Consider the following 24,187-nt stretch of genomic DNA (forward strand, 5'->3'; position numbering starts at 1 on the left):
GGATGGCAAGCAAACGGCTCATTATGCATTACCTAAACTAATGGGTACGGCCAAACGGTGGTACGAGGGTCAACCAACAGTAATGCATACCTGGGAAGAATGGCAGGAAAAACTCAGGTCAGCTTTTCCGGTTTATGAAAACTATGGGCGTTTGCTTACCGATATGCTCAACATAAGGGCCAAGTTCGGAGATGATTTGGAGGAATACTATTATGAAAAGTTAATAGCGTTAAACCGATGTGGTATTAATGGTAAAAATGCAATTGACTGTATTGTTTTTGGAATCGATGATAGGTCAGTCCGATATGGTGCTGAAGCTGTAGGTTTTGAAGACACAGACAAACTATTAGGATATCTAAGAAGCATAAAACACGAAAAATTTGATAAAACAAAAAGGTTAACACGACCAACAAGTGATACTAATCGTAAACCAGCAAAATTAGAGTTTAACAATAGGCAGCCTAAATGTTTTAACTGTCATGAAATAGGGCATACGTTTCATAATTGCAAGAAACCCATCGTTAAATGTCAAAAGTGCTCAAGATTAGGTCACAATGATCCAAATTGTTCAAGGGAAGTCTGGAAAGACAAGTTAGAAGTTAAATCATTATGACTAGTTCATTCCGAGACTTTAATGGATGACAAATTTAAAAAGAAGGTTATTATACATGGTTCAGAGCTTAAGTGTTATATAGATTTTGGTAGTCAGTTCACGTTGATTAGAGAATCCATTGCCAAGAAAATCTTTAATTATAACGATTGGAGATTTACAAGTTTGCCTTGCTTACGAGGGTTTGGCAACTCTCTCATCCAACCTGTAGGCGCGTATACGACTGATTTAATAATAGATAACATAAAAATAAATGTGGAATTGATAATAGTACCGGATCGTTTCCTCAGTTACGACATGTTAATTGGTCAAACTGTGACTGAACAACCATTTATTGAAGTGCACAAGGATGACAAACAGCTAATAATCAGATCTAAACATTCAATTACTGAAAAACGTATTGTTTTGACAATATGCGGAACCATTAACTTATTTGGAGATGCTATGATTAAAGTTAAAACCGATTGTGACATCACGGGAGAATTATGTATTGAGGATAGTCATAGGGCTAGATATAAAGTAGTCGGCGGAAGGATCAAAATTAAAAATGGCATAGGTTACATTCAAATAGTCAATTATAAACAACTTTTGCTTCAATATCAGGCCGATCAGGTTATAGCTCGAGGGATAATGTATTCAGGGAATTCAAACCAAAACGTTTGCTTTAACATCAATAAAATAAGTAGCGATAACAAACCATTCGAATTGCAGGATTTAAATATTGGTGAAAATCTAAATGAGAATCAAAAATATGAATTATTGAATTTAGTCAATGAGTATAGGGATTGTTTTTCGCAAAATTTAAATGAACTAGGCTGTACTACTATTACTTCAATGGACATTGAGCTAAAGGATTCTAACCCGGTTGTTTACCGTCCATATCGTCTTAGTCATGCCGAAAGAGCCGAGGTTAGGTTAATGACGGACGAACTTCTACAAAATAATATTATTAGGGAAAGTTCTTCACCATACGCATCCCCAATAATATTAGTTAAAAAGAAAACTGGCGAAAAACGCCTATGCGTGGATTATCGAGGGTTAAACAATAAAACAGTAAAACAACATTACCCCATCCCACGCATTGAAGATCAGATAGACAGACTAGCGGGTAATAATTACTTTAGTACGTTAGATCTTGCATCTGGCTATTACCAGATACCAATCAGCGAAGAATCAAAACCCAAAACGGCATTCGTGACTCCGGACGGTCAATTTGAATTTAATAGGATGCCGTTCGGGCTTGCCAACGCCCCTGCGGTATTCTAAAGAGCAATCAATATGGTATTGGGTAACTCACGATTCGATTCAGCTCTAGCATATATGGACGATATTCTAGTTCCGTCAGAATCTTTTGATCAGGGGTTGGAGAGGTTACGCACAATTTTCGAGAAAATTCGCAATTCAGGTCTAACTTTAAAACCACAAAAATGTTATTTTTTCAAAAAGCAAGTCGATTACTTGGGTTTTGAGGTGTCCGGAGCTGGAATTAAGCCAGGTGCACGAAAGGTAGAATCTGTTAGCAACTTTCCCACTCCAAAAGACGTTCATAACGTTAGGCAGATAGTTGGACTAGCCAGTTTCTTTAGAAAATTCATAAAAGACTTTGCACAGATTACCAAGCCTCTAACAAAATTATTAAAAAAGAATGCTGTCTGGGAATGGGGCGTGGAACAAGAAAGCGCATTTACTGAAATTAAAAATAAATTAGCTTCTAGGCCTGTACTTGCTTTATTTGATCCGACCGCTGAGACTCAAATTCACACAGACGCGAGCAAACATGGAATAGGTGGCGTACTGCTGCAAAAACAGAATGATTCTAGTTTCAAACCAATAGCTTACTATAGCAGACAAACTTCTCCCGAAGAATCACACTACTCGTCTTATGAATTGGAGACATTAGCGGTTATAGCTTCATTAATGAGATTTAGGCCATATGTTCTGGGATCAAAGTTTACTATAGTTACCGACTGCAACTCACTGAGGGCAACCTTTCAAAAGAAAGACATGATACCCCGTGTTGCAAGATGGTGGAGTTTAATTCAGGAATATGATTGTGATGTCATATATAGGCCCGGACAAAACATGGTTCACGTTGACGCGCTGAGTAGGAACCCAATATCTGATGGAATAGGTATTATAGAGACTATTGAAGCTTTTGATGTTATGAGCATTGACAATGATTGGTTAGAGACGGTGCAATCGAATGACTCAGAATTAAAACGTATCAAAGACATTTTGTCAGATCCCCAATATGACGACATCATAGATATAAAGAAGAATTTTACATTAAAAGGCGGGAGGATTTACAGAAATACTGATGAAGGGTTAAGATGGGTGGTACCGAAGGGATGTCGTTGGCAAATTCTACAAAAGAACCACGATCAGATAGGACATTTCGGTTTTGAAAAAAACATTCGATAGAATTAAACAACACTATTGGTTTACAAAAATGAGAAAATTCATAAAAAAGTATATCAATTCTTGCCTTGAGTGTGCCCACAATAAAATGCCTGCAGGCAAAAAGGAAGGTTATCTTCACCCCATAAGTACCTAAGATTTCTACGCCCTTCCATACTGTCCATATCGATCACGTTGGTCCATTTGTGAGTAGTAAACGTAAAAACACATACATTTTAGTAATTAATAGTAAAAAATACTATACATAGACCCTAAATTATATTATCATTATTCCTTTTGCTCATAAACTGCATCATTTGGTTGACACAATATTTTATTTTATCACAATAACTAATTTGTTTATAAATATTACACATTCGAGTAAACCTAGCGAATGTGTACTGTCTGTTTTGATTGTGCTATGTGGCTATCATGGACGACGTGCTGTCACTACTCTGCCGCAACACAGTTTTATTACTAGCGCGGAGGGTAGTTGTCAATCTCGCCTACCAATGTACTACATAAATTTTTAACATGTACCTTATTTAACATCACGATTGTGTTTTGGACAAATAAAGTTATTATTATTATTATTATTATTATTATTAATTATAGATGCATACACTAAATTCATAGTTTTAAAAGCAGTCAAAAATACAAAATCAAATACGAGCATAGCAGTTCTAAGAGATTATTTTGGTACATTTGGTTTACCGACACGTTTAATTAGCGATCGTGGAACTTCTTTTACTAGCGCAAAATTTAAGAAATTCATCGAAGAATTGGGAATTAGACACATTCAGAACGCAGTTGCCTCTCCACGAGCCAATGGTCAAGTGGAGAGGTATAACCGCACTATATTAGATTCTTTAGCTGCACAAAATCATGGCAATGATGAAAGATTATGGGATGATAGACTTTTACAAGTTCAGTGGGGCTTAAATAATACGATTAATAAAGGAACGGGAAAATCACCGTCAGAAATTTTATTTGGGCTAAAACTTACCAATTTAAACGAAGGCCATATTGTACCCGAAATTGAATCTGATCTAATAAATGATGATGTAATTAATGAAGATAATGTAGACAAGGGTAATGATAGTGGTAGTAACAATGATCAATCGAATGTAACAGTTAACCCAGATGTTTTACCATCTGAAGATAATAATACTGAAAGTAATCTTGCACCCAACAGTCTAATAACAGAAAACCCAATTGCTACCGAAATAGATATTGCTAAGGTTAGGTTAGAAGCGGATAAATGTATTTCACAATCTCAAGAAAAACAAAAACTATATTTTGACAAAAAGAGAAAACAACCAAGAAAATATAATGTAGGAGATCTAGTAAGAATCGAAAAAGTAGTGCACAGTGTAGGTAAAAGTAGGAAATTTTTGCCTAAGGTTTCAGGTCCTTTTAAGATTACAAAAGTGCTAGAAAATGACAGATATGAGGTGCGTGATACACCTATTACAAAAAAGAAGGGTAAAAATGTTTACACGGGAGTTTATGCTGTTGACAAAATATTCCCATGGTTGTGTTTTAAGGATAAAGTAAATTATTCCAATTCGGATAGTAATAATGACAGCGATAGTAGTGAATAGCGTAATAAATAAGTTTGTATTGATTTTGCATGTATGCCTTCACGAGTTGGGTAATAAAGCACATTGTCATTTATATAGTATTCGCAAAGTGCGATTAGCGCAAAGTGCGCTGTATAAGGTTTATGTATGATGAAATGACAGTGTACTATGCAAAATGTATATTGGAAATGATTATGATTATATTAATATTTAATAGTATGAGTGTATATAAAATATAGCGCAAGGTGCGCTACGCGCAAAGTGCGCTACGCGCAAAGTGCGCTACGCGCAAAGTGTGCTACGCGCAAGGTGCGCAACGCGCAAAGTGCGCTACGCGCAAAGTGTGCTACGCGCAAGGTGCGCAACGCGCAAAGTGCGCTAAGAAGCACAAAGTGTGCAAGACTGAGGTACTCAAACGCAAAGTGCGTTAAGCGCAACGTGCGCAATCTAGTTTAAATGTTTGTAATGTACAATTTAATGATTGGTTGAGTAGTGATAATTTGCTATGAATGCTTTGTTAATTTGTTTTAAATCTGCTGTTCACGAGGACGTGAACCTATAATCAGGATGGACGAGCTGTTAGATTATTCAGACTTATAATGTAATTTTTATTGTAATTTTAATGAAATCGTATTTCCTTGGAATTGTCACAAACTGCATAATTTTGATTTAATTAAAAGCTACTCATTTGATTTAACATTTTACATTGATCAAAATATATTTTAATATAATATTATATAATTATACATTTAAATATTTTTATTTAATTATTATTGTAATTTTAAATAACGGAAGTAATTTGAGTATTTGTGGCAAATAATATTATTTTAAAAAGTTGCTCATTTGACTAAAATCAACCATTCGTTCGCTCGATCGTTCTCGGTCAAAGTGGATAGTCGAAAGTTGATAAAATAGTTAGTTCTCTTCGAGCGCTCGAGCAGTACGGTCCAATGAGCAACTAATGCCGTGATTATGTCCGTTGTGATGTGATGTGATGTGAAGTGATAATAATTATAATATTGAGACACTATTGCAATAAACTGTATTACTGTGGAAAGTGCTGGCAGTTTCATTTATCTACGTGGAACTTAACATACAGAAGGTTTACTTCGCGAAGGTATTTAAAAAAAATATGCTCAATGTCATTAACAATATGGTGTAATTTAGCTTATCTCAAGAGTCAAGCACCATTTTGTAGACAAACGTCAGAGATCGGTACTGCGCTGAAGTCATAGGGCTGACTTCGGTAAAATGATGTGTGGCGTGAGGTGCCAAACTGCAGAAAATGGCGGAGCGGAGGAAATACATCGGCCATTCTCAGATGAGCTAGTTTTTGCGTGTCCGGGCTGTTAAATCGTTAAAAATGACAAATTAGAGACATGCAAGTATTTTTATATGTTACTTCACAACCCTATCCAGTTGTGCATTAAATCATAGGCCTTTATTTGAAGTATTTGTGTATAAATTAATTTCATGAACCTCTGTTCTCTAATTACCGTTACGTGTCCGCACACCGACTTAATGTTAAAAGTTGGCTGTAATTTTTATGTCGTAAAGATTTGGTTTACTCCATTCAACATTTTAAAGAGTATAAAAGATAATCTTATGCATAGCAAAATATCTATTCAATAGAACCATTCTGTAAATAATTAGAATTAAAAAACTGCTTGTCCGAGCGAAAATCCTAATTCCCGTGACGTTTTTTGTTTTTGAGCACACAAGCCTAAATAATAATATTTGACACATCATTTACGCGCGCGGCGCGAGCCCTTAGTTAGTTCTATGACCTGTAAGCAAGTAGACGTCTATTGCGTTGGCGTACCGTCGATTAATTGCGTAAGAGTATAATTACCATATCTTTGGTTTTCAATTTTTCTATTTACCATGTCCTTATTTTTAAACTAGGTTTTTGAAGGTAGATCCACGTTGTTGATTCAAATAGAATCAGTACTTTGGCCTCCATACGTTATAGTAAGACAGTATTTGCATACCCTGCAGATTTTGGAAATTTTGAAGAAAACCTATCGTTTTCTAATTTCCATGTACTAATTACCATATATTTATAATCACCGTTGTATGTAGTTATTACCTACAAACTGCACTCACGATTGAATAAGTATAATTATAAAATAGCTAGACTTTCGCATAACAACTTTACGGACTTTTCTTCCAATCTGACATCAAAATTTTGAAAAGCTTTCGTTAGAGTTACCTCAAAATAGATTCGATTTCATGACGAATGTTCAGCTTCAGTTGCTGCATGGTTGTTGGATTTTAGAGTATATTTTAACCCCTAAGGTAACCTCACAAAAAGAAGTTAGCTGGAGTGAAATCGGGGCTTCCTGATGCCCAGGAGATGTCACCCCTGCGTGAAACATGTCTCGTACCAGATATTTATTTTTACTATTAATATCATTGATATTAACATGTTAAATCATTAATTAATTCTAATATAATACCATTAAAATCTATCCATGTTAATTTTGCCCTAAAAAGATGAGATTGTCCAACAGTAACACTTACCTGGCGTGATCACATTAAGAACAAAAGGGAACAAATGAACAGACAATTGGCCTTTTCAAGACGAGTGTTTAGGCACTTTGTACCATCCTAGACTGCATCCTACCTGCTTTGTTATGCATGCATAGAAAAAAAACTTCGTGATATGCAATGGATACTGGGCAGAAGAAGCTTGGAGAACAAACTAAATACAAATTCATCCTAAGACCCATATAGACATATGGCATCGACCGGTTTACAAAGTCCACTGAAGTGATACCAAACGTCAAAGACGGTGTAAAAAATTCCTGTAAAGCTTACAAACAAAGACTAGACCGTCATGAAATCTATTTGCTGCATCCCTTCTAAATTCTGAGAATTCTGCATTCAGGCTCAGGAGAAAGCGAATAGCATCAATCTGAAAACTTATTGTAAAAGAATCGAGGTGACAAATCATGGGATATGCAGAGCTGGAACTGTCATTATTACAAATTCAATTTAATCTGATTAAGAGATGGCTGATCACAGATAGGTTAAAAAGAGGAAAAAACATTAATATCATTAATACATTTTTCGATATAAAATATGCATATCCGAAAAGTCAAATTTGTGAGACCTCCTGATCCATTATCTGTATCCATCGTTTGTACCACGTTTAAAGCAAATAAATGATGACTCAGATTCTGATTCAGCTAAATGCTCTCATTTTAAATGTGACACATAGCCCCTTCTTGCTGAAACTAAGTGTTCCTGTTATAGCCTCGATTCTTGCAGTAGGTACACTGAAAATATCATGATACAATAAATAATAGAAATTAGTGTTTTTCTTTTTGCAAAGGGTTATTAAGAGTACCTACAGCCTTTTATATGACGCTTGTGTACAAAATCAATGCAAGATGTTGTTTTTTTGCTATTTTACATATCTTTTCTAATTACCGTTAGATTAAGTATTAGCCTTATCTAATTACCGTGACCATAAAATTTTTGGGTCTCATTTACGCCAAAACCGCTTTGAATAATTTGACGCCTTTACGATAGTTAAATTCGTACTTTTCATGTGTTTTATATTTAAATGCGTTTAAGTCAATTAAGCCAAATTTCAAAAATAATATGGTAATTAGGCTGAGAACGCCTAATCGTGAGAATGGCCGACATGATTAAGCATGAATTATCGTGAATAATATTAACCACATATTTACCTTTAACTTAAAAAAGTAGGTACATTCTGTGTTTTTATGATTAATTAGGCAGTTAAATGCTGCACAGTATTTAGTACACCATTTTCTTTATTTTTTTCCATCATACACAAGAATACGCGTGCGTGAGTCAATGCTCGCTCGTATGCGAGGCCTTGTCGAACAGTAATCCTGTAGGGTGCCATCGTGCTTGTTTTGTTTTCGATGTAAACTCGCGAAGATGAACAGGCCTGATACAACCCAAAAAATAATTTGGGGTCCTTAGGGTACAGGTGAGCAAGATTTTTTCTATTTTTGATTTTTACCTCATCACGAACTAAAAATTCCTATAAATGGTATACACGACTTAAAACAGAAAAACAGAGCAAGTGATCTATAAAAGCTTGGAAACCTTTGGTCTGGACCTGCATCTGGATGCAGGATAGTTTAATACGCAATATTGAATATCCTAACAAACTTGAGTGCCAAGTATCTCTACCATACAAAACTTAAATACCGATAGAGTTAGTTTAGTAGAGAGGTCCGTGATGTAATTAATATATCTCAATGAAAACTCCATCAAGAAACACTATAAGTTTATTAGCATCTGCTCACGACTTCATCCACGTGAAATTTAGTTTGTCAAATTAATTTCATTACGAAATATAGCCTACTTTGCCCGCAGCTTCACCCGTGTGATATTTATTTGTCATAGATCGTCATAAATTATAGCCTATAAATATGTTATTCTGGGTTTTAAGACTAGGCGCAGACCACCGATTTTTAGTTGGCCGATAGTTGTGCCCGATTTTAAATTGTATGAAAAATCGGCCAATTCAAATCGGTGTACTGTGCGCACTTCCATACATGCCCATACTGATCAACTGCCCGACTAAACTATCGGCCGACGAAAAATCGATGGTCTGCGCTTAGGCTAAACAATAATACTGTAAAGTTTCATCACAATACGTTCAGTGGTTTTACGTGAAAAAGTAACAAACATCCAGACATCCAAACTTTCGCATTTATAATATTAGTAAGAGAGTATGTTATACAGAATGTTCTTTCGTTCGTCTTAGCCGAATGACGTCCACTGCTGGATAAAGACAGATGTATAAACAATAATCATCGTTTACATTTATTCATCATCATCATCTCAGCCATAGGACGTCCACTGCTGAACATAGGCCTCCCCCAATGCTTTCCATGTTGCCCGGTTGGTAGCGGCCTGCGTTCAGCGCCTTCCTGCTACCTTTATGATGTCGTTGGTCCACCTTGTGGGTGGACGTCCCACGCTGCATTTTCCGGTACGCGGCTTCCACTCCAGAATCTTGCTGCCCCATCGGCCGTCAGTTCTGCGTACTATGTGCCCTGCCCATTGCCACTTCAGCTTGCTAATCCATCGGGCTATGTCATTTATTATTATTAGTAATATTTATGTCGACTCACAAAACAAAAATAAATATCTTCCTACTGGGGTTTATGTTTCTAAAATATAATGTTACGTTTTACTAGTGAACAGTCCAAATAAAATATGTGTGTAATAAGGTAGGTAAAATATTCGTGTATTTCCGAGTACGGGTAATTGTAACCAGAATCTCGGCCAAGTTAATTTAACCCTCCCAGAGACGCCGAAAAATGACTGTAATGACAAAATCTTCGACGAACCGAACTCAGATTTCATCCTCCTTTCGTCGGTTAAAACGAAAAACGTCATTAATAAAAATCAGTCCAATAAAATTCGACGACGTCACATTTAGTGATGTTGAAGAGTCGATTAAATTTCTAAGGAACGTCACGTCAAATTAAGGAAAATGAAAAAAAAAATTCATTTGATTTGAATTCGAAAAAAAAATATTCGAAGAAATCTAAAAGATTTCATTAAAGGTTAAAATATTTCTACGAATGTGTATATTATCTGGAAGAGACAAGATTTTCGGTTTAGACTAGAGGAGTCTGTTTTTTAACATAGACATGTAGGGGAGACCGGGGCTGAAAGTGCCGGGGGTAAATTGTTCCGATGCAAAATATCTCGACAACAGAAAGAATTAGATATGTGATCGTATTATTTCGTATAATGCCTAACAGTTGGCCACATGCGTCATAATACGATCACATATCTAATTCTTTCTGTTGTCGAGATATTTTGCATCGGAACAATTTACCCCCGGCACTTTCAGCCCCGGTCTCCCCTATAAAGTTATTTTAAAATTTGATTGTGCTAAAAAGACAGTAGTGGAGACTAAATGACCTTAAAATGATGATATCATTACTTCTTTACTCAAACGCTAAAAATTCTGTAGCCTCTGTCTCCAAATTGTGCCACGTGATCATAAAATTGGACAGCAGCTGTCACTTCACAAGACATCACGTCACGCCACATCTATCTTATTATCGTAGGCCTAATCTATCGATACATCCGTACACATCACTAGCATAAATTACGCCAGTCGGCGTTCAGTTGACGGTCCTCAGTTCCGTGTTATTATCCTTTTAAGGCAGAAATCTCGTTAAGCATCCGTCATATTCTGGGACGCGTTAAGACTGTACAGTTGAAGAGAGAAGTCGTAAATCATTTTGTGTGGAAGATTTAAAAAATAAGGTGTTTTTTAATATAAAAATCTCTTATCAAGTGTTTGTTACCTTTTTTTCACCGCAATCGCATCTCATGTTAAGTGAGATGTACTCGTAGTCTAAGATGGTACACACGTACATCTGCCCTGTAAGTAAATGCCTGTTCACTCTTGCATGGATCAAACTACTTCGAAATGGCTTGACCGATTTTTATGTGTATTTACTTTTATACTTATTATATCTTTTATACCTAGGCAAAACAACACGTTTGCTCACCTCAGTCAGCTAGAAAATATAATATAATCAATTTAATCGAGGCGATGGTTGAGGCATCATAATAAAATTTAAAAGCAAGCAGATTTCTTGAATCTTAGAACTATTAGGCTGGGTTGCACCATCTAATTTTAACTTTGACAAACGTCAAAAGTCTGTCAAACTCCATAAAAAAAGCACCGGTTATCGCCATAGTTACCGTTAAAGTTAGGTGGTGTAACTCAGCCTTACTGTTTCGTACTTATCTACGTCTAAAAACTTTTAAACATCTGGATATAAAAGCAATCGATAAATTCAGGAAACATTCCAAGAACATCGTATGAAATTTTACTCAAACATGATGGAAACTAAACTCACAGATTGCTTATTTTACAAATCCTCGTATAATCTAAGTTTCTTACTTAAATACGTACATAAATGAATAAATTTGCCGCTCACTCAACTTGAGAAGTTTTTGCGAAAGAAAATCCTGAAGATTAGCATCGATTATCATGTCAGAGCCATTGTTTCGTCTATTTTTCAAGATAATAATGGCTGAGCCGTTTTGGGGACATTATTTTGGGGGTTGATAATGGCTCATTTAAATCAAGCTTATTTTGCCTCGTTAGCAAAACAGGTAACTTTATGTCACTTCTTAAAAAATATTGCTGCTGAAAACCGAGCTATTATTCAATTTTGTTGTTAAATTAGATTTTTAGTCGTTTTAAAATAAATAATCTCAGCGAACTAGTTTGGTGAATAGGTCCCGTTTGCCATAAAAAACATGTTAATATGTATTTTCTCGTTTTGTCAGCTCCTAAAATCTAATTTAACGCCAACCTGACCTAATGGTTAACATACAGGTTCGATATCTGTATAAGACAAACATTAGACTTTATTTGATGACTGCAACAATATAATTTGTATGGAGAAGTGAATTTCTGGCTTCTGGTCTGAGTATTTACTACTTATTAAATTTAAAACCATTTATTAACTTAGCTAGTGACTAGTGGAAAATAAGAAAAAAACTATGTCAAAGTAAAAAAACCTAATACTTTCGTACACGACTGTCCGTTTCGCGAAAAATGACAAAGCGCTTTCTGTCGCAAAGTACTATCTGGAGGGTTTGATGAATCCGCGCCTAATTGCAACACGTGGGTCTGTTGAACGTTGATTAATTAATTACTACAAGAGCTAAGACTCAAGCAATATACTTACAAAGACATACGAAATGACACCTGTATACACCAACGGTTACATTTTGGCAGGCAGGGCCACAAGATTGCAAAGTCAAAGTCAACAAAGTCTAATAATACCGAACAAAAAAAAGTTGTACTCTTGAAGAGCCTTTACACGTCCCATAATCTTTTTGCCCTACCAGCGCTTCGAGACCAACATTTGGCAAGTGCTGAGAAGAAGCACCGCAGTAAACTCAGTTACTACGTCTGCCGGTTAAAATAAATATAAAAGTTGATAGGAAGAAAATAAACTGAAGGCGGGCACTTATGATATTAATCTTATAAGTACGTTCACCTATTAATTTATGCATGTACTAGCGGCCGCCCGCGACTTCGTACGCGTGGATCCCGCTTTACCCCCTTCATCTATCTTACGCGGTTTTGATATTTTCATACAAATGTTTTTTCCCGCTAACTCCCGTTCCCGTGGGAATTTCGCAATATCCTGTTGCAACTAAGCTTTAAGTTTACTAAGGTACCTGCATGCCAAATTTCAAGCGTCTAACTTAAGCGGTTTAGATTTTTCATACAAAAGGATTTTCCCGTTAATTCCCGTTCCCGTTGGAATTTCGGGAATTTCTTGTTGCAACTAAGCTTTAAGTTTACTAAGGTACCTACATATCAAATTTCAAATGTCTAACAAAAGGATTTCCCCGCTAATTATCGTTCCCGTAGGAATTTTGCACTATCCTGTTGTAACTAAGCTTTAAGTTTACTAAGGTACCTACATGCCAAATTTCAAGCGTCTTACTTAAGCGGTTTAGATTTTTCATACAAAAGGATTTTCCCGCTAATTCCTGTTCCCGTGGGAATTCCTAAGTATCCTATAACCTGCCCAGGAGTATTAAAAATAATTGTGCCAAGTTTCGTTAAAATCCGTCGAGTAGTTTTTGTTTCTATAAGGAACATACAGACAGACAGACAGACAGACAGACAGACAGACAGACAGACAGACAAAAATTTTACTGATTGCATTTTTGGCATCAGTATCGATCACTAATCACCCCTTGATAGTTATTTTGAAAATATATTTCATGTACAGAATAATTGACCTCTCTACAGATTTATTATAAGTATAGATTTATAACTTTTCGCATTATAAACGCAATGATTTCGCCGTATCCTGTGGGCTAATTCAAATGCATTTGTCGAGAGTAGAAATCGTCTGTCAAATAATTTTCTAGTAATCAATTTTGAACTGATTGTCAAGGTAATACAGTTGAAAATTGAATATCAAAGCCAGACTACGCCTAATGTCAGATCAGCCGATGGTAGATGCCAAATTTCCAATATCGCGTACGAAGACGGAGAACTTTGTCAATATAGTGGTACATAAGGGTCATAATTAGTGGATGCCGACGATTTTCGCGCTGTCATCTCAACGACTGCCCACCCTTGTCGTTAGAGCAGTCGACTGGATAGAAAGCATGGAATTAACATGGTGATTGATAAACTAGGTGCAAATAAGCATAGGTATTTTATAACCACAGAATGCTTTTTGCTTAAATTTGAAAATAAAGGATATTGTTCTGCGTCCATACATCGTTCGCCCCAAGACCCCCAAGCAATGAAATAATGATTTTTATATGTGAAATTACTTAACGATTGTCACCTTATACTCCACTAGCTTTTCGCTCGCGGCTTCGCGCGCGTGGCCTACATTAGGTACCTACATATTTTACGGAACCCTATTATTTTCCAAAATAAAATTTAGCCTGTTACTCGTGGATAATGTAGCTTTCGAATGGTGAAAGAATTTAATAAAAACGGTCCAATAGTTTTTGAGTCTATTCATTACAACCAAACAAACAAAGTTTTCCTCTTTATAATATTAGTGTAGATACTTAAAGCACGGATAAGCGGGAGATTCGTTACAATAGGAAAAATGCTTCAGATTTTGAGGTTATTAACATAACAGAAGTACCTACATTTCCATTTTCTATCTTCTATAGGTACTTATAATAAATCTGTAGAGAGGTCAATTCTGTACATGAAATATAATTTTCAAAATAACTATCAGGGGGTGATACTGATGCCAAAAATGCAATCAGTAAAATTTTTGTCTGTCTGTCTGTCCGTCTGTATGTTCCTTATAGAAACAAAAACTACTCGACGGATTTTAACGAAACTTGGTACAATTATTCTTCATACTCCTGGGCAGGTTATAGTATACTTAGGAATTCCCACGGGAACAGGAATTAGCGGGAAAATCCTTTTGTATGAAAAATCTAAACCGCTTAAGTTAGACGCTTTAAATTTCGCACGTAGGTACTTTAGTAAACTAATTCCCACGGGAACTGGAATTCGTGGGAAAATCCCTTTGTATGAAAAATCTAAACCGCTTTAGTTAGACGCTTGAAATTTGACATGTAGGTATCTTAATAAACTTAAAGCTTAGTTACAACAGGATATTGCAAAATTCCCACGTGAACGGGAAAAAACATTTGAACGAAAAAATCTAAACCGCGTAAGATAGATGAAGGGGGTAAAACGGGATCCACGCGTACGAAGTCGCGGGCGGCCGCTAGTTGCTAATAAAACTATTTATTGTCAAGAATTATATGTATAATAATGCGAATTCCCGTTCCCGTGGGAATTAGTTTACTAAAGTACCTACGTGCGAAATTTAAAGCGTCTAACTTAAGCGGTTTAGATTTTTCATACAAAAGGATTTTCCTGCTAATTCCTGTTCCCGTGAGAATTCCTAAGTATACTATAACCTGTCCAGGAGTATGAAGAATAATTGTACCAAGTTTCGTTAAAATCCGTCGAGTAGTTTTTGTTTCTATAAGGAACATACAGACGGACAGACAGACAGACAAAAATTTTACTGATTGCATTTTTGGCATCAGTATCACCCCCTGATAGTTATTTTGAAAATTATATTTCATGTACAGAATTGACCTCTCTACAGATTTATTATAAGTAGGTATAGATATGTAGGAGAGACGTCTTAATTACACTTTAAATCGTAGATCGATAAAGAACCCCTTTGTCAAACCGTATGAATAGCAGCAAATAGAACTTTGCGTATTGGAAAAATAGGAATGCCTACGGAAAAGCCAAACATTTTTTAAAAAGAAGTTAATATATTTTACTTACATTTAAATCCAAAAATATCTTTATTCCGACCCAAGGGTAAGTAGGCAGTTATGTAGGTATAAATGAAAATACGTATGTAGGTACTTATTATTTATTAATGGTCATGTTCTACATTTTCTATTAAATATGGGCCCAATACATCAATGATGTCGCCATCACAACAAAGTACCATAAATGGTTAACACCTTTGCTGCGGCAGTAACTTTCTAATACTTTCCATTCCTTCGGTACAAGGTCGGTAAACCTGGTATTAAAACTTACATTGTGGCGGCACAAGGCTTAAAGACCTTGTAATATTTAAGATATATTAATTTTATTTTTGGCTTCATGTTAATAGATATTGTGTTTTTTTTCTATGGATATTAATAATAATGCATTTATTGACATACACCTGAAGGCGTTCGTGAATAACTTGTTTAGTATAAAAATTATAGCTATATTCAAAATACAAGGCTTATGCACCCTGTGCCGCACTGAAGTAGGGAAGGCTGGTGGGTATTCTAGGGATGTGAAATACAAATATCGATAGTTTTAATTAAGTTTTAATAAAAATTTAAAAAAGTAACAAACAAAGATGTTTTAATAATTTAGTCTAAATATTTTACAAATAAGACATACGTGCATAAATACTTAAATAAGCTATATTTAAAGGAAACATATTATTTAATAACATTTAGTTACAACTTCAAATATTTGTCACGAAAAACTATTTAAATTAGCAATAAATCGTGTAGCAAATTAAATAATAATCAATTTGCAGTTCTGATTTTGTTTGTTTCTCTTGACGCCATGTCGACATGTGCGTTTCTTACGAATGCGAGGCAACACTGGCTGCACGAAGCTAGCGTGGGGTGCGGTACCAGGTGCGCAGGGTACAAGGTGCTTCGACCTGGTTTCGCATGGTGAAGACATTTTATTACTTCCGTGCGGTACCAGGTCTAAAAACCTGGTATTAAGGTAGGTACATCATTGGATTCTATTTTAAGAATACATCATAGATATATATTCATCACTTTCCTACACCGGACCCAATTGAAGTTATGCCTTTCGCACGACAAGGAAGACTATAATTTTCTTAGCCGCACGGTAAGCGAAACGTACACAAGGTCTATAGACCTGGTTTCGCACTCAACGTGTTAACGAGATTCCGATATTTGTATAGGGAATAAGTTTTTTTTTTGGTATGCATAATTGCTACTTTTTTGCACATAAATGTATGTATGTACCATCCATGATGACAATAGCCTTTCTTTGTGGTAAATCGTTTCCTGGCTTCCCGAAAAGAGACTGGAACATAAAGGTTTCTTTGGGCTACTTCCTCTCTACTAATATGTTGTAACCCTAAATGTGCTGGTACGGAATGTTCCTCCATCATACTGCGTGCTTTCATTACATATTTTGTAAGAGTACTCCTTGAAATGCCAAGTAATGTAGCTATTCTGTCATCTGAATCACCGGTCCTCAGCTTCATTAAATAAGCACCAACTGTAGTAATTCGTGCTCTCTGATAGTATCTATGGCAAAGAAGATCTGAAGGACGAATCTGAAAATAAAATAAAACATCAAGATTCACAGTTCAACAATAAGAAGAGCAATATTTATATAGGATTAACGACTTTTGTGTGTAACGGAATAGTAAGATGCGTGATGAAAGATAATTTATGATTTGAACGCTGAATGATGAGGAATGATTGGTCTATGGAGGAAACGAAAGGGATGAATGAGGAACGAGGATTGAGAGTGAGAATAGTGGTACATAGTTTAAAAGAGTAGTCTGTTGTTATGCAGGAAGTATAAATAAAACTTTACTGAGTTTATTTGGCTCAGGGAATTTTTAACTGGCTTTATAATAGTAAAAATTATGTTTAATATTATGTAAGTAATAATATTGCAATATTTTAATAATATAAGTCTATTTGTATTATACAGGGTGGAAACGATAAGTGATCTATAACACTTTTAATATTGTGTGGCTGGCACACATTTAGTATGGAGGCTGAAAACATTGAATTTTCGGATAGATCCAGTTAATTCTGTAACTATTTACTGATACCGTTAGAAAGAGCTCGTGAAGCACTTTCAGGATGAGTAACCAGTTTTTCGATATCTTGTGTAGTTTAGAAATAATCGAGTGAGATCACTTATCGTTTCCACCCTGTATAACCTGTATGGATGAGAGTAGTGGCAGATTGAAAGCAATGGAAGGAGTTGAAGGATGGGAAGGCTGATTCGGAAAAAACCTTTTTTATTATTATAATAAACCGGCATAATTATTTTTATGTATTATAAAACTGGCAGGGCTCTTACCTCTCTGGGTTGAATCCAATTTCGAACAATGTTTAATATATCTTGATTATTCTCTGTATCCAAACAATGACTTCAAGTTCGCAATAATAAACAACCACATCCAACACAAACTTGTTGGTGACCTACCGGGGCACCGGTTGGCATATCTGGAGAGTCTTGTGAAGTAGGTGTGGTATCTCTTTGCAATAATGAGTGACAAGCCCCACAGATGTAGTCATTTGCAGTAACCTGTTTAAAAATAATAATAATTAGAAATAAGTTTAAAAAAATTATCAGTTTTTTAATGTCCCGCACTTAAATTATTTTATTTTAGTATTAATTTACAGAAACCAATAACTTTACAAGAATTAGACTGATTGTATAGACAATAACATTTTATTAAATAAGGACTTTAGCGTGCATTACCTCTAATGGAGTTAGTCGTTCCACAATTATGTTCCTGATGTTAATATGATGTTGAGTGTTAGTTCTCAGGGACATGAGCTGATGTGAACGTGTTCTAGGCTCTAGTGTTCTACTGCAAAGCACACATTTTCTGCTAAGATTTGAAGTAGATGCATTTGTGTTGTATCTTGGGCTTGGGTCCAACATGTTGTGCATATAAGATCATGAGCTGTAACCTGTAAAAATAAATAGATTCATTGCATGCCATGCCACACATACTCCTGTGCGTTGAATAAATTGAGCCGCAAACCATAAAAAAAATGATAATTCAATATTATGTGCTGTTAGTAGAATTTTGGGTCAGAGGGTAGGGTTAAACAGCTTTAGTAAATAAGCATTGTTGTTATAATAATTAATTATGACGTGTTACAAACTTAGTTACAAAAAATAATAATCTAGTAGTCTTAGTTCCAAAAAACAAAACAAAACAAGCTTTCATTGAGAGCAGGGAGATAGTGTCAAAGTAAATAATTCCTTAGATTTACACCAAAACCAGCTGGATTGTCAACATAATTGTTGTTTCGCTCATGCCTCCATTGCGCTGTACCATCGACTAGTTTCTTACAATCGAATCGGGCCTGGCTGTCCACACTGTCCAGGGTTGAACCACAGATAATAGCGGAACATTCATTTCAAGACAACCCGCCATGAGAATGGCAATTCAGAAGTTTGGCAAGGCTAGTACTTATTCATAAGATTGCTTGCAGAGCAAAATGTAGGTACTTACCGATCGAGGTGCTGCCCATTGTTGTGTATAATTAAGTTGCTCATTTTCTAACACCATAGAACCACCAGCCGAGCCTTGGCCGAGCCACACAAAAACAGTAAATCCCAGGCTGAGTATGTCGTTATTGCAATCAATCAGAGTCCGTTTGAATAGCCAAGTTTGTAGTTAATAAAGTTCCGAAAATAAAAGCTAAAACACAAACGAATCACAAAGAAGGATCAAGCAAGACAGCAACACAGCAAGAGTGAGTGAGAGAGAAAAGGTGATGCGAGTGAATGACAATTTGACTAACAAATAGGGATGTCCATTTAGAATAGACATAATCGATTAAATTGATCATTTTTGAAAAAAATTATTTTTAAACATTGTGTTGCTATAAATATTTATTTTATTTATTTAATAGGACAACCAACAAGACATACACTGGAAGACAATCAATATTTACAACGTATTTAACTTAATCTAAGTGCTGCCTTAATTATAGGTTGCCACGGCATGCAATAGTGGACTTATACATAAACAGTGTCTACACTTAAAGAAAAGAGTAAATATGTAAATGTAGGTAAATAAATGTGATTAAATATACATAAAATGCAATAATCCACTGAAGCGCTGCGGGCGCGGCGGATCTGCGCCCGTCTAAAGGTCTAATGATTAGACTCTAGTCTAATCGATCATACCATTATTTACTTAAATCGAATTAAAAAAGCGCATCTCTGTCTCTGCTCTGTCAATATGTCGGTGACTTTGATTTCGTTTATATACTTTTAAAATATTTTTTCGAACTGCAACTTGTCCGATAGGTTTGGACACTTGCAAGTAAATAAATAAAATATACATAAAATTATGGTACATACTAAGTCTTTGAAAATCTTAGGGCGATTTTTATCAATGTCCTTTGTCTGCTCGATTGCATTGATGGTAAGGAGCAATGGTATTATCTATAATATCATTGGTAAGGAGGGACTGTTCTAAATACATATTATGATAGTTGAGATGGTTGAGAATATTTCCGGGTCGATCGCTTCCACCTTCGGCCTAGATAGTACCTACCTACCTACTTATACGCCAAACTATCTTATGATTGTTATGCATTGTTAAGTAGGGTTATAATACCTAATTATGATTGTTATGCATTGTAAGTAGGGTTATAAATAATTATAATTTACATAAGCAGCAGGTCGGTTATTTTTATTTAGGCAAATGTAATATTTTAAAAGACAATACGTACGATCAGATATTAAGATCAAAGATAAAGATTTCTGCTGTGAAAAAAAATATAAAACAGCTAACTTCTATATCAAGTTCCAACGTCGCTATACGTACCTACCTACTTAATGCTACTGGATTATACGTTCATAGCTCAGAAGTTTAGTCCTTTTTCAGCAGTGTTTAGTAAGAATATTATTACAAATGGGCTTTTAGGGATTTTGTTCACATGGAATAAACGACAAAGTTCTTAGTTACTTATCCAATAGGTAGTAGTAACATATATGTAGAAAACAGGAACTTAGATGCCAACGAAAGAAAATAGGCTATCAAATGTTGTTTTGGGGACTTACCTTTATAAAAATATCACATTTAAAAATTCATACCATTTGTTGTTATTTAAAAAACAATGTCAATTTTGACGATTAACTGAAAGTCTATTATCTATGAATATAGTAGCGATATATGGTATCCAGCGGCAATGGCAGTGCAAAATTTTGACAATGACTGTAGTTATCATACTTCGAGTTTGTCCATGGAGACGGCAAAAGTCCTTTAGTTGGCCATAAAGTAAACTTAACGGAAAATGTTACTTAATTGATACCGAGGCGCAACCTGGAAGCATTGCTAAGTGTGCTCCTCGTTACTGGTTCATCGTTCGTCATCGTCATTGTTCGTAAAAACCGGGTCGCGGCAGGCAAATAATAAAATTAGTCTTATGTCTTCTCCCTTATTAACTTCGATGGATAAATAGCTAAACCTCCTTGCGCGTAACTGACGTTTGTTGGAAAACCGATTTTTTCAGGCCATCGGATTTTAATTTCAAAAGTCATTGACCAATCCCAGTTCATATAATAACTATTATGACGTTTTCTATTGGCCAAAAGATTTAACTCTCTAAAAATCCGCGTGCAACCATATCCTGCTTAAATATTGTGCACTTTATTGAGCACAGATTAAACAAGCTAAATGACAAATAGAATAGATTGAAATGACAGATTGCACTTGAATTACCCTACTGCGACGGGTACATCAGATATTTCGATGTAAGGGCTTGTTCCCAAGTGAATCGGGAGTTTGGCGGGACCCAGTAATGCAGAAATCTAGGTATTGGACAGGTAAAAGATAATTAAAATCATTATTTTGTATGACGTTTGGACTGATTCGTAAAATTTTAAACGCACGAAAGCACTTTTGACTGATTTTTGCAGTCAAAAGTGGTTTCGACCGATTATGAGTCTTGACCGTTACAAAATACACTAAATGAGTTCCTGCAAAAAACGGAATGTGTCCGTGGGAACAAGCCCTAAGTCTAGGTTTGATGACCTCTAAAAATAATGCGTTGCGTCCAAAACAATGTCGACGTTGATTAGGCATTACTAATTTGATTCGTAAATTAACTTATTATTTTTCCTTTGTTTTGTACTCGTGCTTATTACATGTAATTTGCGAGTTGTTTGATTTATATTGTAAAGTGGTCGATGAACTCGTTTCTATTAATAATTTACAATTTGACATATTATTTTGTAATTGAAAATTGCCCCTCTAACTGTTCTAGAGGTTAATAGACTTTTCCTATTCAATTAAGAGTTCGATTCCTAAATGAGGCAGAAAATAATAATCATTCTGTGTAATTATTTTCAATCTAAATATACATATAACTCAAAGGTGACTGACCGACTGACTGAAATAGAGATGCACAGCCCAAACCAGAAAGAAAGGCATGCAGGTAGATGTTAGTTAGCATACACTAAGAAAGAATTTTACGATACTCCACCCCTAAGGGGGTAAAACGCGCGTACGAAGTCGCGGACGGCCGCTAGTGTAATAATGACCTTTATTATCCACGTGATAATATTAGGAGGGTACCTAACGTAATAATATTGTAATTGACAAAAAATTTTGTTGTAAATTCTTAGGTTCTAATTTTGTTGTAAATAATAGGTCTAGCTAGGTGTCACACCTAGCCGTTGACATCAGACGCCTTATGGGAGAGGCTGCGGCTGTAGCGTGGGGGCACGCACCCGAACAATTTGTTTGACTCGCGGTGTGCCCCACTAAGCGCGACCAGAGGGACCCGACTGGTTTTTAGTGGGTAGGCCCTGCTCTTCTAGCAGGGAGAGCCCCACATAACCCATTGGCCCCCCCCGAGCCATTGGGTATGCAAATTACTGCATTTTCCAGTCGATAAAAAAAAAGGAGTGACGTTGACATATTATGACATGACAGAGCATACAAATCTGAAGCATGAAGATGACCCACGCTGAACTGTCCCACCAAACTCAATGACAGGGGGGCGCTACCATCGTTCAACTATATGGTTTCCAACATGGCAAAAATCAGAACCAGCGATCCGGTATTGACGGTGGCGCCCCACTGCCAATGTCATGCATAGGACAGTTCAGTATTTTGGAACTATATCTGAAGTGTTGCTGACGTTTGATGTCTCAAAAACACCCTCCTATGCCGCTCCCATACCTAAGGCACTAACTAAGTTAAACGTTAAGCGGTTTCCATATAAAATAACTAGCGGCCGCCCGCGACTTCGTACGCGTGGATCCCGTTTTACCCCCTTAGAGGTGGAGTTTCGTAAAATCCTTTCTTAGCGGATGCCTACGTCATAACATCTACTTGCATGCCTTTCAGCCCGATCCGTACAGTGTGCTGTGCGTTGATAGATTACTGTCATTCAGTCAGTCAGACACCTTTCAGTTATTATATTTAATAGCATTCCGTCCGCGGCTTCACCCGCTCAAGTTTTGTCTGTCACAGAAAAACTTTATCGCGCGCGTCCCTGTTTCCAAAACCGGGATAAAAACTATCCTATGTCCTTTTCCGGGACTCAAACTATCTCTATGCCAAATTTTATCAAAATCAGTTCAGTGGTTTAGGCGTGAAAGCGACACAGACAGACAGACAGAGTTACTTTCACATTTATGATTTTTTTTTGGTTCGTTTCACCCGAAAGACGTCCACTGCTGGACAAAGGCTTCCCCCAAGGACTTCCACAAAGACCGGTCCTGCGCCGCTCGCATCCAGGCGCCTCCCGCGACCTTCACCAGTGATCGTTGGTCCACCTAGTGGGAGGCCTGCCCACGCTACGTCTTCCGGCTTGTTTTTATACTCAAGAACTTTCCTGCCCCAGCGGTCGTCAGCTCTACGAGCTATGTGCCCTGCCCACTGCCATTTATGATATTATTAGTAGGGATTAAAATATACTAAAGCCTGGTCCGTGAGCACGAAGAATCCCGTCCAATGACGTAAATATGTTGCTGTCGCGCTCGGACACTCACTGCGGGCGCGCGTCGCACAGTCGCGACAGCAATATAATTACGTGCGAGCGACAAGGATGGGCAGCTTGGGGTCATTGGACGGGATTCTACGTGCTCACGGACCAGGCTTTACTAAAATCAAATTGCAATACTATACCTACATTATAATGGATATTACAGACTCCCCTTCTTTCAAAGGTTAAAAAATATCAAGAAAATTCTCAAGTATGGGCTCAAGCACAAAATTAAACTCGACTAAGTGCAATAACTTTGCTCAAGTTATATTTATAAAAGTTTTAAGCCTTGTCGGAGTTAGGCCAGAGATTAAGCAGCAGACTGAGGATTTTTGCGATTAGGATGGAATTATGCTGTCTTGTAAGAAATGTTATACGTTTCACAAACATTATTCACAAACATTACTATGAGGTTTCACAGTGAGCGTGGACGCACAAGGTGACACACGAACCAATTACAGAGCTCTATTCAACGCTGTGCGTTCGATTTGCTGCTTCACTTAAGCAAGCATCGTTTGTGAATAGGTACGGGTGTTTCAATAATTAAGTTCTAGGTAAGTTCTAAGAGGGGTCAATTTAGGCAATATTTTCTGTATTGGGTATATTTGGGTGTTTCAAATAGGTAAAATTTTCTATTAGGTTGTCCTTGGGTATACTGTATAACAAGGTTAGTTTCTTAAGAAAGGGTGGTGTATGGCAAAAATATTATGAGACATTTTAAGGCTTCATAAGAGCAATCTTTAATTTTTTTAAGTATTTTTTATTTTAACATTTGTCGATTTGT

The 24,187-nt window shown here is 36.3% G+C and overlaps 1 long non-coding RNA gene across 2 annotated transcripts; it reads right to left on the minus strand.

The window, feature by feature from the left end:
• Positions 1–16,571: 16,571 nt before the first annotated feature.
• Positions 16,572–19,140, minus strand: LOC135083313 (uncharacterized). 2 transcript variants are annotated; one of them, XR_010259569.1, is made up of 4 exons: positions 18,909–19,140; positions 18,143–18,357; positions 17,738–17,965; positions 16,572–16,973 (listed from the first exon to the last, which is right to left on the minus strand). It is a non-coding gene; the product is annotated as an uncharacterized LOC135083313 (long non-coding RNA). The 2 variants fall into 2 exon arrangements; XR_010259570.1 differs by lacking the exon at positions 18,909–19,140 and adding an exon at positions 18,556–18,649.
• Between the last annotated feature and the right edge of the window lie 5,047 nt (positions 19,141–24,187).

Source organism: Ostrinia nubilalis, chromosome 23, assembly GCF_963855985.1.
Source record: "Ostrinia nubilalis chromosome 23, ilOstNubi1.1, whole genome shotgun sequence".
Lineage (NCBI taxonomy): Eukaryota > Metazoa > Arthropoda > Insecta > Lepidoptera > Crambidae > Ostrinia > Ostrinia nubilalis.